At 41.7% G+C, this 14,401-nt stretch overlaps 1 protein-coding gene and 1 long non-coding RNA gene across 2 annotated transcripts in view; one reads left to right on the top strand and one right to left on the bottom strand.

Moving 5' to 3' along the window:
• LOC139745855 (uncharacterized) overlaps positions 1–14,401 on the top strand; it is a 486,509-nt gene that overhangs the window by 33,653 nt on the left and 438,455 nt on the right.
• Positions 1–14,401, bottom strand: part of LOC139745859 (uncharacterized) — a 221,208-nt gene that overhangs the window by 66,717 nt on the left and 140,090 nt on the right. Inside the window, exon 2 of the long non-coding RNA XR_011712006.1 lies at positions 12,248–12,435. This is a non-coding gene — a long non-coding RNA (uncharacterized lncRNA). The remainder of the gene's footprint in view (positions 1–12,247; positions 12,436–14,401) is intronic.

Below are 14,401 nucleotides of genomic sequence, written 5' to 3'. Positions count from 1 at the left end.
GAGCGACTTCGTTCCGACACACAAGACTTTAGAGGAGAACGCACGCTCGGTGCGCTGGTAGAAACCGTCTCTGAAGATGTCCAAGAACATCGCATCCATGGACTCTACACATCCCACGTACATCTGTAAAGAACAGCGCGTCCATGGACTATACACATCCCACGTACATCTGTAAAGAACATCGCGTCCATGGACGCTACACATCCCACGTACATCTGTAAAGAACATCGCGTCCATGGACGCTGCACATCCCACGTACATCTGTAAAGAACATCGCGTCCATGGACGCTACACATCCCACGTACATCTGTAAAGAACAGCGCGTCCAGTGTCTCTGTACATCCCACGTACATTTGGAGTTGGACGCGATCTCTCATATATACATCCCACGTCAATTCAGCCATTTCAGGAGTGGGAAAATGAGGTGAAATTACACCAGGAGCAAAAATTTTCAACACACATCGCCGACTCGGTATTCTGTGCCATACGCATCGAGTTTACGTAAATGGTTTTTCTCATTGATCCTGGCGTCCGCAGTGTGGCCTTCTTGAAGAACCAGCTGACGATAGACGGGGTCGCGTAAGGGGCTGTTAACAAATGCTTGCCGCGCAGACGCTGGACGAAGATAATCGGTCAAATTACTTTGAAGAGATGGCCAGAAATACACCGAACTGTGTTTGAGTAATGTGGACACACGGTATAATCAACGTATCGTACTGAGACGTGAAAATATGATGTAATAAAGTAATAAAAGATAACCATCATAATTAAATAATCGTGATTACATAATTACATAATCACTTTATCACTATCTACGCTCGTATAACAATGACCTTGGGCCAATTCATGTAGTCTGTCGTTTACTGGAGATGATATTGGTATAGAGTACAAATCAAAAGCAATTGGAAAGATTTTACCGAAGGTCAAATGGCCATCTACACAACCATTCGCGGTCATTAGGCTCCAAAACTGAGAGAGTCAACAGAGTTAAGTGCAAGAATACTTGATGATCAGGACCAGGGAATGAAACGAAACAGCCTGATGATGTGATGTGTAAATGGAACGATTAGGATCATGGAATGAAACGAAACAACTTGTGATATGTAAATGAAACGTCTAGGACCATGGAATGAAACAAAATAGCCTGATGATGTAATGTGCTAAAAGAAACGATCAGGACCATGAAATGAAACGAAACAACTTGATGTCATGTGTAAATGAAACGATTAGAAACATGGAATGAAACAGAATAGCCTGATATAGTAATGTGTAAACGGAACCATCTGGACCATGGAACGAAACATCCTGATGATGTAATGTGTAAATGGAACGATCGGGACCATGGAATGAAACAAAACATCCCGATGATGTAATGCGTAAATGGAATGATTAGGACCATGGAATGAAACATCCTCATGATGTAATGTGTTAAGAAAACGATCAGGACCGACCATGGAATGAAACAAAACATCTTGATGAAGCAACGAGCTACCGAAGCGACCAGGACCATGGAATGAAACAAAACAGCCTGATGATTTACTCTATAACATTTTGCAGACCCCCCTTGTCGTATGTGGGAAACGGAGACACATACACTGCCATGTAACCTGGCAGGTATCAGGGAGATAACGAGGATGGTTAGTAACGGTAATGGTTAACTAATTTATACTTGGCCCAATTACCTTCCTCCTATAGGTTTCTTTGGCACACACACACACACACACACACACACACACACACACACAGACACACACACATACACACACACACACACACACACACACACACACACACTCGGCAAAGAAGGTACCAGAGTTAAGAGAGATGAACTGCGGGGAAAAACACCTAAAGACTTTAAGTCTACCCACTTTGGAAGAGAGAAGAGTAAGGAGCGATACCAACCACAACCTTTAAGATCTCTTAAACCATACTGATGACGAGAGATAATGCATAATCAGCCGAAAGGTAAAGGGATAGAAGAGCCATAGTATATGAGATCAAGCAAGAAAATGGTTGAAAAAAAAATGTAGGCAAAGAATTACCATTACACACTAGCACAAGAGTGAGTGGTGAGATTGGAGAAGCTGGACGAGGATGTGTTAAATGCGGGCGGCTTAAGATTCGCCGGTAATACAGACTTGCTAATGTTCGTTCTCGGTGGAGTATCATACAGACGGAATCCAGGATGCTATTTCGTGTGTGGCAGGGTGGCGACGGGAATGGATGAAGGCAGCAAGTATGGATATGTACATGTGTGTATATGTGTATGTATATGTGTATGTGTGTATATATATGTATGTATGTATACCTTGATACCTTGAAATGTATATATATGTATATGTGCGTGTGTGGGCGTTTATCTATATACATGTGTGTGTGGGTGGGTGGGTTGGCCCATTCTTTCGTGTTACCTTGCGCTACCTCGCTAACGTGGGAGACTGCAGTTAAGCATAATATATATATAGATAAATAGATAGATAGATAGAAAGATAGATAGAGGTGGTGGTGGTGGTTAAATCATCAGTAATCACCACCACCACTTACGGAACCATTCACCATCATACTGTAAGGCGCTGTGGTGATACAATGGTACACGTCACACAAGACATCCAGATCCAGCCACGAATACAAGGCGAGGAGATGACGACACCCACCGCCGAAGAGATTACATTCAAGGCGACGACGACGAAAAACAACAACACGACACGACACGGCATAAATCGCTCTTTCCCAACGACCTGTACGGGGGCCAGCCAGTCGTTCATTCACCGAGTCTTTATTTCGTGGTGACTGATTATCTTTTGAGAGAGAGAGACAGAGAGAGAGAGAGAGAGAGAGAGAGAGAGAGAGAGAGAGAGAGAGAGAGAGAGAGAGAGAGAGAGAGTGTGTTTTGGACTCTTGGCTCGTCCTTAACTTCTGATTTGGAAGTGATTTGTTAAGGACATAGAGCACGAGGGAACGACGATCCTTTGAGCTTGTGCAAGCGGACGAACCTCCTCAAAATTTGAGCACGACGGGACGACAACCCCCCCCCCCCCCTGAGAACGACGGGGACGACAGCCACCCTGAGAACGACGAGGACGACAGCCCCCTGAGAACGACGGGACGACAGCCCCCTGAGAACGACGGGGGCGACAGCCCCACTGAAAACGACGAGGACGACAGCCCCCCTGAGAACGACGGGACGACAGCCACCCTGAGAACGACGGGGGCGACAGCTCCCTGAGAACGACGGGGACGACAGCCCCACTGAAAACGACGAGGACGACAGCCCCCTGAGAACGACGGGGGCGACAGCCCCCCTGAGAACGACGGGGACGACAGCCCCCTGAGAACGACGGGGGCGACAGCCCCACTGAAAACGACGAGGACGACAGCCCCCCTGAGAACGACGGGACGACAGCCCCACTGAAAACGACGAGGACGACAGCCCCCCTGAGAACGACGGGGTGACATTCACCTGAGAACGACGGAGCGACAGCCTCCCTGAGAACGAAGATACGACTACCGGAGAACGACAGAGCGACTCATTGAGAACGACGACACGATACGACCCCTCGAGGACGAAAGAACGACTCCTTGCGAACGACTTTATGTGATGTGGAGTACGGCGCACGACGTAACTGCTCCTTGCGAACTACAGTGCGTCTCCCTCAAGTACGCCTACACTTACCCTTGAGCACGAACCTTGCTCACGATGACGTGCCCTTGAGCACGACCCTTGCTCACGATGATGTGCCCTTGAGCACGACCCTTGCTCACGATGATGTGCCCTTAAGCACGACCCTTCATCACGATGACGTGCCCTTGAGCACGACCCGTGATCACGACGACGTGCCCTTAAGCACGACCCTTAATCATGATGACGTGCCCTTGAGCACGACCCTTGCTCACGATGACGTGCCCTTAAGCACGACCCTTGACCACAACGACCTAACCCTCAAGTACGACTGAGTAGCCATTTGACCTGATCCTCTTAAAGGGACTTGACCTTAAAACGCTACGACATCGTAGTGAAGATTCGATCCCCTGTCCTCAAGTATTGGCACCGTGGGGGTACAAGATGATTTCGAACCACACAGCCAAGCGTTAATGCCGCTGCCCGAGCCATCTACATGTACCGACCAGACACACCAATAATACCGAAATAATTCGGTAGTTTAAAATAGTTTGAAATAATAGTTTAAAAAAAAATAATTCGGCAGTTTAAATAGTTTAAAACAATAGTTTAAATACAGTTTAAATGACTATGATACACGGATCTTTACCTGGAAAATACGATGTGCATATTGAATTCCTATCTGTTTCACAAAAGGCCTCGTATTCTGTATCCTCAATGACAAGTTCATTGCTAGAAATAAGGAGAAAAAAAAATTGGTTGGGTAGGAGAATTGAACGTGTGGTTCTGAACGTTACACATTAAAGGAAAAAGTAGAGTGAAAACGGGAATTAAAAAAGGCATTAACTACTCTCTCTCTCTCTCTCCTCTCTCTCTCTCTCTCTCTCTCTCTCTCTCTCTCTCTCTCTCTCTCTCTCTATCTACCTATCTATCTATCTATCTACATGCTCGTCTACCTTTCGGGCCTAGCGAATGATTCAAAGCGGCTTGACCAGCGTCCTTACCGATCCGTTTTCTTTTCATCCTTAAGTCACCCATGAATAATTAAACCGCCAATGATAGAGCGATTATGTTCGTATTAAAAGTCCATATCAATCTAGACGTAAAGTACCAGTGACGTAACCCTTGTGGGCTTCTTAGGATAAAAGAAAAATAGGCTTTCGGCAGCCGGACATGATACGGTTACACGAGTGTGAGTCACGGTCGTGCAACTCGCAAACAGAGGCAAGCCGTGACTCACGGTCGTGCTACTCTCTAGCGGTGAGGCGAGGCCATCATTATTTTCAGCAGTACTCACGGCCGCCATAGACTTCACACACCCGCTACGGACGCGCAGCTAGACGTAAAAGGCGACTAAAAGGGAAGGGAGTGGGGGGCTGGGAATCCTCCCCTCTCGTTTTTTTTTTTTTTTTTATTTTCCATAAGAAGGAAAAGAGAAGGGGGCCAGGTGAGGGTATTCCCTCAAAAGCCCAGTACTCTGTTTTTAACGCTACCTCGCTAACGCGGGAAATGGCGAATAGCATGAAAAGAAAAAGAATACACACACACACACACACACACACACATATATATATATATATATATATATATATATATATATATATATATATATATATATATATATATATATATAAATATATACTGCAGCTAGGATTCGAACCCTGCGAAGGACATGCTGATATCCAGGCCACACGGGAGTATAAAAGACATAGCCACTAGTCACCTAGTGCTTTGTGCAGTATCCCAACCTCATCTCTATAGGGGTAACATGGACTTTACCGCGGCATCGATGGTGTGACAAGCACATTTATAGAAAGACGAGAAAGAACCTCCTCCAGGGTTCGAACCCAACCCATGGTGATGTATACAGAGGTATATATCGTTAAGTCTGTGACTCGTCTATGTGGTGGTCGTTCAAATTTACAGCTATTACGAAGAAGTTCACAGTCTTCGTAGAGTATATTGATGGCCTTCAGTAGTAGAATCAAATCATTTCTCATCATGCAGTCACTTATTTTGGGACTTATGATAGATAACAAGACTGAAGTTTATCATTTGGGTGTGCTGTAATGCACACTGATTACGTCTTGCATCACACATTCCTCTACTTTTACATACGACATTCGGTTTCTGTAAAATACTTTGAGGGTATTGTCCAAATGGGCTTATGGTAGTGGGGTGCGAACACTTAATTTAGAATCTTGGGAACTTCATGTTTGAATTCTTTATTTGTATACGTCATCTACATCCCTATCGGGGAGAGTGGAATCCAAACCCCTCATACATGATCCAGACATCAGCTCTCTGCAAATAAGAATGATTCGAAGTCGTGCTCCGTGGTGAATGGTCCATCATGAAGACAATATGATCACGAAGGACATCATAGTCTGTCGGTGTCTTTGCATGATACAGAATCTTTCAGTGTTCCTTTAATCATCAATGATGCTGTCATAACCACACAACGACTAAGAATAAATATAATAAAGAAATAGAATGAAGAGGCACTACGTCATACGCAATTTATCGTTTCCAAGGCACCAAATACAAGAGAAAAAAAATACGTGTATCATTCTCGTTGTAGCAATAATTACACCACGTGAAAATGGCTTGACCCGAAGACAACTGCTCCACGCGTATGATCACAAGGTCAAGGGGGATGATAATTCAAGATGCAGGGGGAGCAGCAGCACCACTGGTTATACGACATGGTAAATCCATCATCTCTCCGGTAATGTCATGGGTCTTGAGGTAAATGGGGACCGAAAACCCATGTTACGCTAACTAGGCTGTGGGAACCCATGTTACGCTAACTAGGCTGTGAGAAAAACTATATTAGGCTAACTGGGCAGTGAAAAAAAAACTTTTAAAGCGAAATGGGCAGTGAAAAATATTGTTAAGCTAATTTGGCAGTGAAAAAAAAGTTGAACTATATGGACAATGATAAACATGTTAAGCTAACTGGGCAGTGAAAAAAAAACTCATGTCGAGCTAAATGAACAGTGATAAGCACATGAAGCTAACAGAACAGTGAAAAGCACTTTAAGCTAAATGGGCAATGAAAACAACCATGTTACGGGCTTTGAAACGCTCCTCAAAATTCTCGGTTAAATTTTGTGCAATTAGATTTATTAACGGTTCAGTCCCGCGTTAACACGATTTCAACATAAGGGACAGTTCGTCAACTTCCCTCACGACAAGGTGGAAATCGAATCTTTATAATCCAATCCTAAGCAATGGTTTCCATTGCTTACGATAGGATTGGATTATAGAATATAGGCTTATAAGTCAAGCAATTGGAGCATCTACGGCTATTCAGAGCTCTTAGATACAGTTTAGAATCCTCCTAGAAATTGATATTAAATGACCAATTCTAGTTTTGATGGACCAATAAGAAAGAAAAGGTATAGGAGAGAGGAACTAGTCTACATGTGTTGGTGTGAGAGCTCAAGCTTGACCCCTGGCAGCTTGGTTAAGCTTACGTATACCAGAGAAAGTTAAATTCCCGCTGCCATATCTCAAGCCATCATCACTGCTCCACACAAACCCCACCACCGCCTTAAGGTCCATGTAGATCGGGGGGAGAGAGAGAGAGAGAGAGAGAGAGAGAGAGAGAGAGAGAGAGAGAGAGAGAGAGAGAGAGAGAGACTTTACTTACGTCTAGATCTTAGTGTGGATTAGATCGAGTCATATTGGGACAATTTCTCTTGACAGTCCCAAACACGAGTCATACTGGGACAATTTCTCTTGACAGTCCCAAACCAGAGTCATACTGGGACAATTTCTCTTGACAGTCCCAAACACGAGTCATATTGGGACAATTTCTCTTGACAGTCCCAAACACGAGTCATATTGGGACAATTTCTCTTGACAGTCCCAAACACGAGTCATATTGGGACAATTTCTCTTGACAGTCCCAAACCAGAGTCATACTGGGACAATTTCTCTTGACAGTCCCAAACCAGAGTCATACTGGGACAATTTCTCTTGATAGTCCCAAACCAGAGTCATATTGGGACGATTTCTCTTCACAGTCCCAAAACCAGTAAGGACAAAAATGACTTATTTTTTTTCTAATCTCTTATTTGTGAAAGAAGATTAAAAATCTTCGGCATCAAGAGAGTTTGGCCATTGTCAGTAAATGGAAAGTTAAGATCATCCATAAAACGAAATGTTTATAAGAGTATCTTTGAAAGACAAAACTGTGATACGTGGTATCAATCGAGTCTGTTTATATATATATATATATATATATATATATATATATATATATATATATATATATTTGTATATATATATATATATATATATATATATATATATATATATATATATATATATATATATATATTTGTATATATATATATATATATATATATATATATATATATATATATAATATAATAATATATATATATATATATATATATATATATATATATATATATATTTTTTTTTTTTTTTTTTTTTTTATACCTCGTCGCTGTCTCCCGCGGTTGCGAGGTAGCGCAAAGAAACAGACGAAAGAAATGGCCCAACCCACCCCATACACATGTACATACACACGTCCACACACGCAAATATACATACCTACACAGCTTTCCATGGCCCACCCCGGACGCTTCACATGCCTTGATTCAATCCACTGACAGCACGTCAACCCCTGTATACCACATCGCTCCAATTCACTCTATTCCTTGCCCTCCTTTCACCCTCCTGCATGTTCAGGCCCCGATCACACAAAATCCTTTTCACTCCATCTTTCCACCTCCAATTTGGTCTCCCTCTTCTCCTCGTTCCCTCCACCTCCGACACATATATCCTCTTGGTCAATCTTTCCTCACTCATTCTCTCCATGTGCCCAAACCATTTCAAAACACCCTCTTCTGCTCTCTCAACCACGCTCTTTTTATTTCCACACATCTCTCTTACCCTTACGTTACTTACTCGATCAAACCACCTCACACCACACATTGTCCTCAAACATCTCATTTCCAGCACCTCCATCCTCCTGCGCACAACTCTATCCATAGCCCACGCCTCGCAACCATACAACATTGTTGGAACCACTATTCCTTCAAACATACCCATTTTTGCTTTCCGAGATAATGTTCTCGACTTCCACACATTTTTCAAGGCTCCCAAAATTTTCGCCCCCTACCCCACCCTATGATCCACTTCCGCTTCCATGGTTCCATCCGCTGACAGATCCACTCCCAGATATCTAAAACACTTCACTTCCTCCAGTTTTTCTCCATTCAAATTCACCTCCCAATTGACTTGACCCTCAACCCTACTGTACCTAATAACCTTGCTCTTATTCACATTTACTCTTAACTTTCTTCTTCCACACACTTTTCCAAACTCCGTCACCAGCTTCTGCAGTTTCTCACATGAATCCGCCACCAGCGCTGTATCATCAGCGAACAACAACTGACTCACTTCCCAAGCTCTCTCATCCCCAACAGACTTCATACTTGCCCCTCTTTCCAAGACTCTTGCATTTACCTCCCTAACAACCCCATCCATAAACAAATTAAACAACCATGGAGACATCACACACCCCTGCCGCAAACCTACATTCACTGAGAACCAATCACTTTCCTCTCTTCCTACACGTACACATGCCTTACATCCTCGATAAAAACTTTTCACTGCTTCTAACAACTTGCCTCCCACACCATATATTCTTAATACCTTCCACAGAGCATCTCTATCAACCCTATCATATGCCTTCTCCAGATCCATAAATGCTACATACAAATCCATTTGCTTTTCTAAGTATTTCTCACATACACTCTTCAAAGCAAATACCTGATCCACACATCCTCTACCACTTCTGAAACCACACTGCTCTTCCCCAATCTGATGCTCTGTACCTGCCTTCACCCTCTCAATCAATACCCTCCCATATAATTTACCAGGAATACTCAACAAACTTATACCTCTGTAATTTGAGCACTCACTCTTATCCCCTTTGCCTTTGTACAATGGCACTATGCACGCATTCCGCCAATCCTCAGGCACCTCACCATGAGTCATACATACATTAAATAACCTTACCAACCAGTCAACAATACAGTCACCCCCTTTTTTAATAAATTCCACTGCAATACCATCCAAACCTGCTGCCTTGCCGGCTTTCATCTTCCGCAAAGCTTTTACTACCTCTTCTCTGTTTACCAAATCATTTTCCCTAACCCTCTCACTTTGCACACCACCTCGACCCAAACACCCTATATCTGCCACTCTGTCATCAGACACATTCAACAAACCTTCAAAATACTCATTCCATCTCCTTCTCACATCACCACTACTTGTTATCACCTCCCCATTTACGCTCTTCACTGAAGTTCCCATTTGCTCCCTTGTCTTACGCACCCTATTTACCTCCTTCCAGAACATCTTTTTATTCTCCCTAAAATTTACTGATAGTCTCTCCCCCCAACTCTCATTTGCCCTTTTTTTCACCTCTTGCACCTTTCTCTTGACCTCCTGTCTCTTTCTTTTATACTTCTCCCACTCAATTGCATTTTTTCCCTGCAAAAATCGTCCAAATGCCTCTCTCTTCTCTTTCACTAATACTCTTACTTCTTCATCCCACCACTCACTACCTTTTCTAAACAGCCCACCTCCCACTCTTCTCATGCCACAAGCATCTTTTGCGCAATCCATCACTGATTCCCTAAATACATCCCATTCCTCCCCCACTCCCCTTACTTCCATTGTTCTCACCTTTTTCCATTCTGTACACAGTCTCTCCTGATACTTCCTCACACAGGTCTCCTTCCCAAGCTCACTTACTCTCACCACCTTCTTCACCCCAACATTCACTCTTCTTTTCTGAAAACCCATACTAATCTTCACCTTAGCCTCCACAAGATAATGATCAGACATCCCTCCAGTTGCACCTCTCAGCACATTGACATCCAAAAGTCTCTCTTTCGCACGCCTGTCAATTAACACGTAATCCAATAACGCTCTCTGGCCATCTCTCCTACTTACATAAGTATACTTATGTATATCTCGCTTTTTAAACCATGTATTCCCAATCATCAGTCCTTTTTCAGCACATAAATCTACAAGCTCCTCACCATTTCCATTTACAACACTGAACACCCCATGCACACCAATTAAAACAGAAACACATATTTGATAGAATATTATTCTTTTACGCGTTTCATTTTTTCTTTTCAAGAATTCGTTTCCAGTGAGTCTAGCCTTTCCATACCCAAGCTGTTCGCGCGACAGCTCATTATTTCCAAAGTCCCTCATTCAAGGTATTACACTTCATTCTCGTAACTGCAACTCAAAGCAAACTCTAAGGAATACTTTCCCCCCATGAATTCCCGAGCAATACAAAAACTATAACAGATGTTCGCTCATCTAAAGTGTCCATATGGAAAAAGAATGAAGAAAAAAAATAAACAAGAAGAAGAAGCCCTAATAAAGTAAGCAGAAATTTCAGTTCTCACACAAATGAAAAAAATGGAACTTAAATGGTCCAAATACGAGATCGACAGAAATGGGGAAATGGGTGCTGGAACAGCACTGTGCGGGAAAGGAAGAATTAGATGAGGAACACTTCACGTAATGTGGGCAAAGCGAACGCGTTACCGAGCGTTGTCGAGGGCGAGATCACAAGCGCTCTTGACCCGTGTGCCCGCCTCGCACTGACTGCGCTTCAGCCGATGGCGTATGTACGTGTATGGGTGAGTTGAGGGACAATATTCAGAGGAGGTGAGGGGCACTATGCACTTGATGTGAGGTGTGGTATACACGAGGTGAGGGGGAAGTATTCAATTGCGGTGAGAGCAGCAATATGCATTTGAGGTCAGAGGCAATATGCACTTAAATGAGGGGGCAATATGCACTTAAATAAGGGGACAATATGCACTTAAAGGAGGGCACAATATGCACTTAAATGAGGGGTAACATGCACTCGAGGTGAAAGAGAGGATATGCACATGAGCGTATCAAAGTACATGGTTATATATAGACACAATATAAAACCTGTTCATGGTATATCATCGTATCTAGAAAATGGCACATCACAATATCACAGAACAATTATTATCTCAAATTCTTTCACATGACAAAAGAAAATAAATCTTTTTAGCCTGAAGATCTATTACCGAGGTCAACTATTGGCAAAGAACCACAATGAGATGGATTGATTTATCTCATTGTTCCATTATTACATAAACTCTCTAATCGATTCCTCGAAAGGTATTACATTTACGACGCAGCGTGAATTACATTTACGACACAGTGTGAATGGTCATTCCCAACCAAACTTCCAGCTAACTTCAGCCGTCAATAAAGCTTTATTTGTACACAATCATGTACACAAACAGAGCGCGCCTGTGATAAGTGTGGGTGAGGGACACACACCACTGGCACAGGCAAAAGCAACAAGTGGACAATAAATAGCCACTGTACAATATATCGGCAACTGTGGTGTCCTTCGGCGAAGAGAAAGACGGCATCTTAAAGACGTTTTTATAAAGCACCCTCGTAATGCTATCTTAAACACACACACGCATACACGAGATGGACTCGCCAACTATATATCCTTCAAAAGGTGTGGGAAGTAGTTGAGGCAAGAGGCAATACACAAAGAATACTCACATCTCAAAGGAGGTTACGTGTCGGGGAGGGGAGGACCTATGGAGCAGTGGTGGCTTCCAACAGTATATGGTCGATCAACGACCCAACTCAGTCGGTCCCAATGTGAGGATGGAGAACCTCACCAAAATCTACGTCAGGTAAAAACGGGAGAAGGATGCTGCTCTTCGAGGACGTGTAGACTCACCTCCCTATAGAGGAAAGAAAGGTGGTGTGAAATTTACACGCTGAGAAGCTATAATGAATTAGTTCTGATTATAATTTACTCAAAAATGATAGATTTATGAGCAGTATATATATATATATATATATATATATATATATATATATATATATATATATATATATATATATATATATAACCTAACGATACGCAGCTAATTGCTCATTTCCCTCGATATATTCTTATTTAAATCTTTGAAAATGCCTGGAAAGGCAGTTTGTGTGTGTGTGTGTATATATATATATATATATATATATATATATATATATATATATATATATATATATATATCTGATACACTTTTCCCAAAGCTAAGAATCGTTATATTATTTCAAATATCTTCAACGGGTTTATACCTAAAAACTCAAATGAAACTATTTTCAAAAGAAATCTGTCAGAAATGATAATTAGAATTTATGGGATAATGTGGAGTACTACTGTGAAACTTTGTATAAGGAAAATATGTGTATTTCAATTCTTATCTTTTTTTTTTGATAGACTGGACAAAGATTTTCCCCTCGTTTTTCGAGAAAATTGGAAATGTAGATAAGCGAAGGATGCTCATACACCGAACTAGTAACCTCTCAAAAGTATAAAACTTTAAGAGAAAAAAAAAGTTTGATAAATTTCACAAAACAGAATGACAAAATTTCATCATTATAGACAAAAAAGAAAAAAAAAAAAACGTTTGAGTAGTATTACAAAATAAATGAAAAAAATTTTGGATCACGTAAATGGGGGAAAAAAAGATGATTGATATTATAAAAGAGAGGTGACAATATTCAAATAAAATATAACAAAGAAATAAATAAATGATATTGCAAAACAGATGAGTTGACAGATTTTCAAGATTTTACAGCTGAAGAACGAAAAAAATTCGTCTTGATATCATTTTCTCATTGTTACCAAATTCAGATATTGGAAAAGAAAATGACTTTAACGTTCTGGATAAACAAAATTAGTGTGATACGATTAACAAAGACATTGATTTCTACAATGGATAAGAGCGTGTTCGCGATCCCCACACGCGCACGATAACTTTCTTAAGACAGGCTTGCGGCGCCGACTGATTAGCCTCTAACGCTGCCGGGCGTACAATGAATATAAAGGCATTCGTCGATGAAAGCCTTACACACACGCACACACACACACACACACACACACACTAGAAAATGCAACTGCCACTGCAGACAACATAAAACACCCTTTAAAGATAATGTATGAGAAAGTAAGAAAGTTCCATGAGAATTGGGCCCCCGCAAGTGTTGGGCAGTAGACTTCCTCCTCCTCCTCCACCACCTTTCCCCTCCCTCACCGTACCAAAGGCCACTTCCATCGACGGAAGACATAAGACAATCTCTCTCCTTCCTGCGGTAGATAAATAAAGTCGATGGAATGTAAGAAAGAATGGTAGGAAAATGTTCCATGTCAAATATTTGGTAGGCTTGTAACTTGCGAAGCCACAGTAATTTATGCTTCAACACATTGCAGAAATGAGACAGGCCATCATAATTCAGACTATTTCCTAAGTAATATTAACCCATACTTTAAATGGCTACTTTATCCGCTGAATTCTTCGTATTAGATACCATTAAAGCCTTTTAACACAGCTCTTTAAATGGTCTCTCTCTATCGACAGAATTTGTCGCCATTAAATTTTTTTTATACACATTTTCGTTAAATGGCCACTATCTATAGAATTCTCTGAATTAGGTATTTTACAAAAAATATAAATGGCCACTCTGTCCACAGAATGAGGAACCGTTAAATTCTTTTACATAATGACTACATCAAATGGCCACATTGTCACTAGAATTAGATACCGTCAAATTGTTTTACATTACCCTTACTTTAAATGGCTATACTGTCCATAGAATTAGACACCGTCATTTTGTTTTACATAACCCTTACTTTAGATGGCCACACTGTCCATA

The sequence above is a fragment of the Panulirus ornatus genome, chromosome 4 (assembly GCF_036320965.1).
Source record: "Panulirus ornatus isolate Po-2019 chromosome 4, ASM3632096v1, whole genome shotgun sequence".
NCBI lineage: Eukaryota > Metazoa > Arthropoda > Malacostraca > Decapoda > Palinuridae > Panulirus > Panulirus ornatus.
Note: the sequence above shows the minus strand (reverse complement) of the source record. Positions and strands in the feature narration are given on the sequence as shown.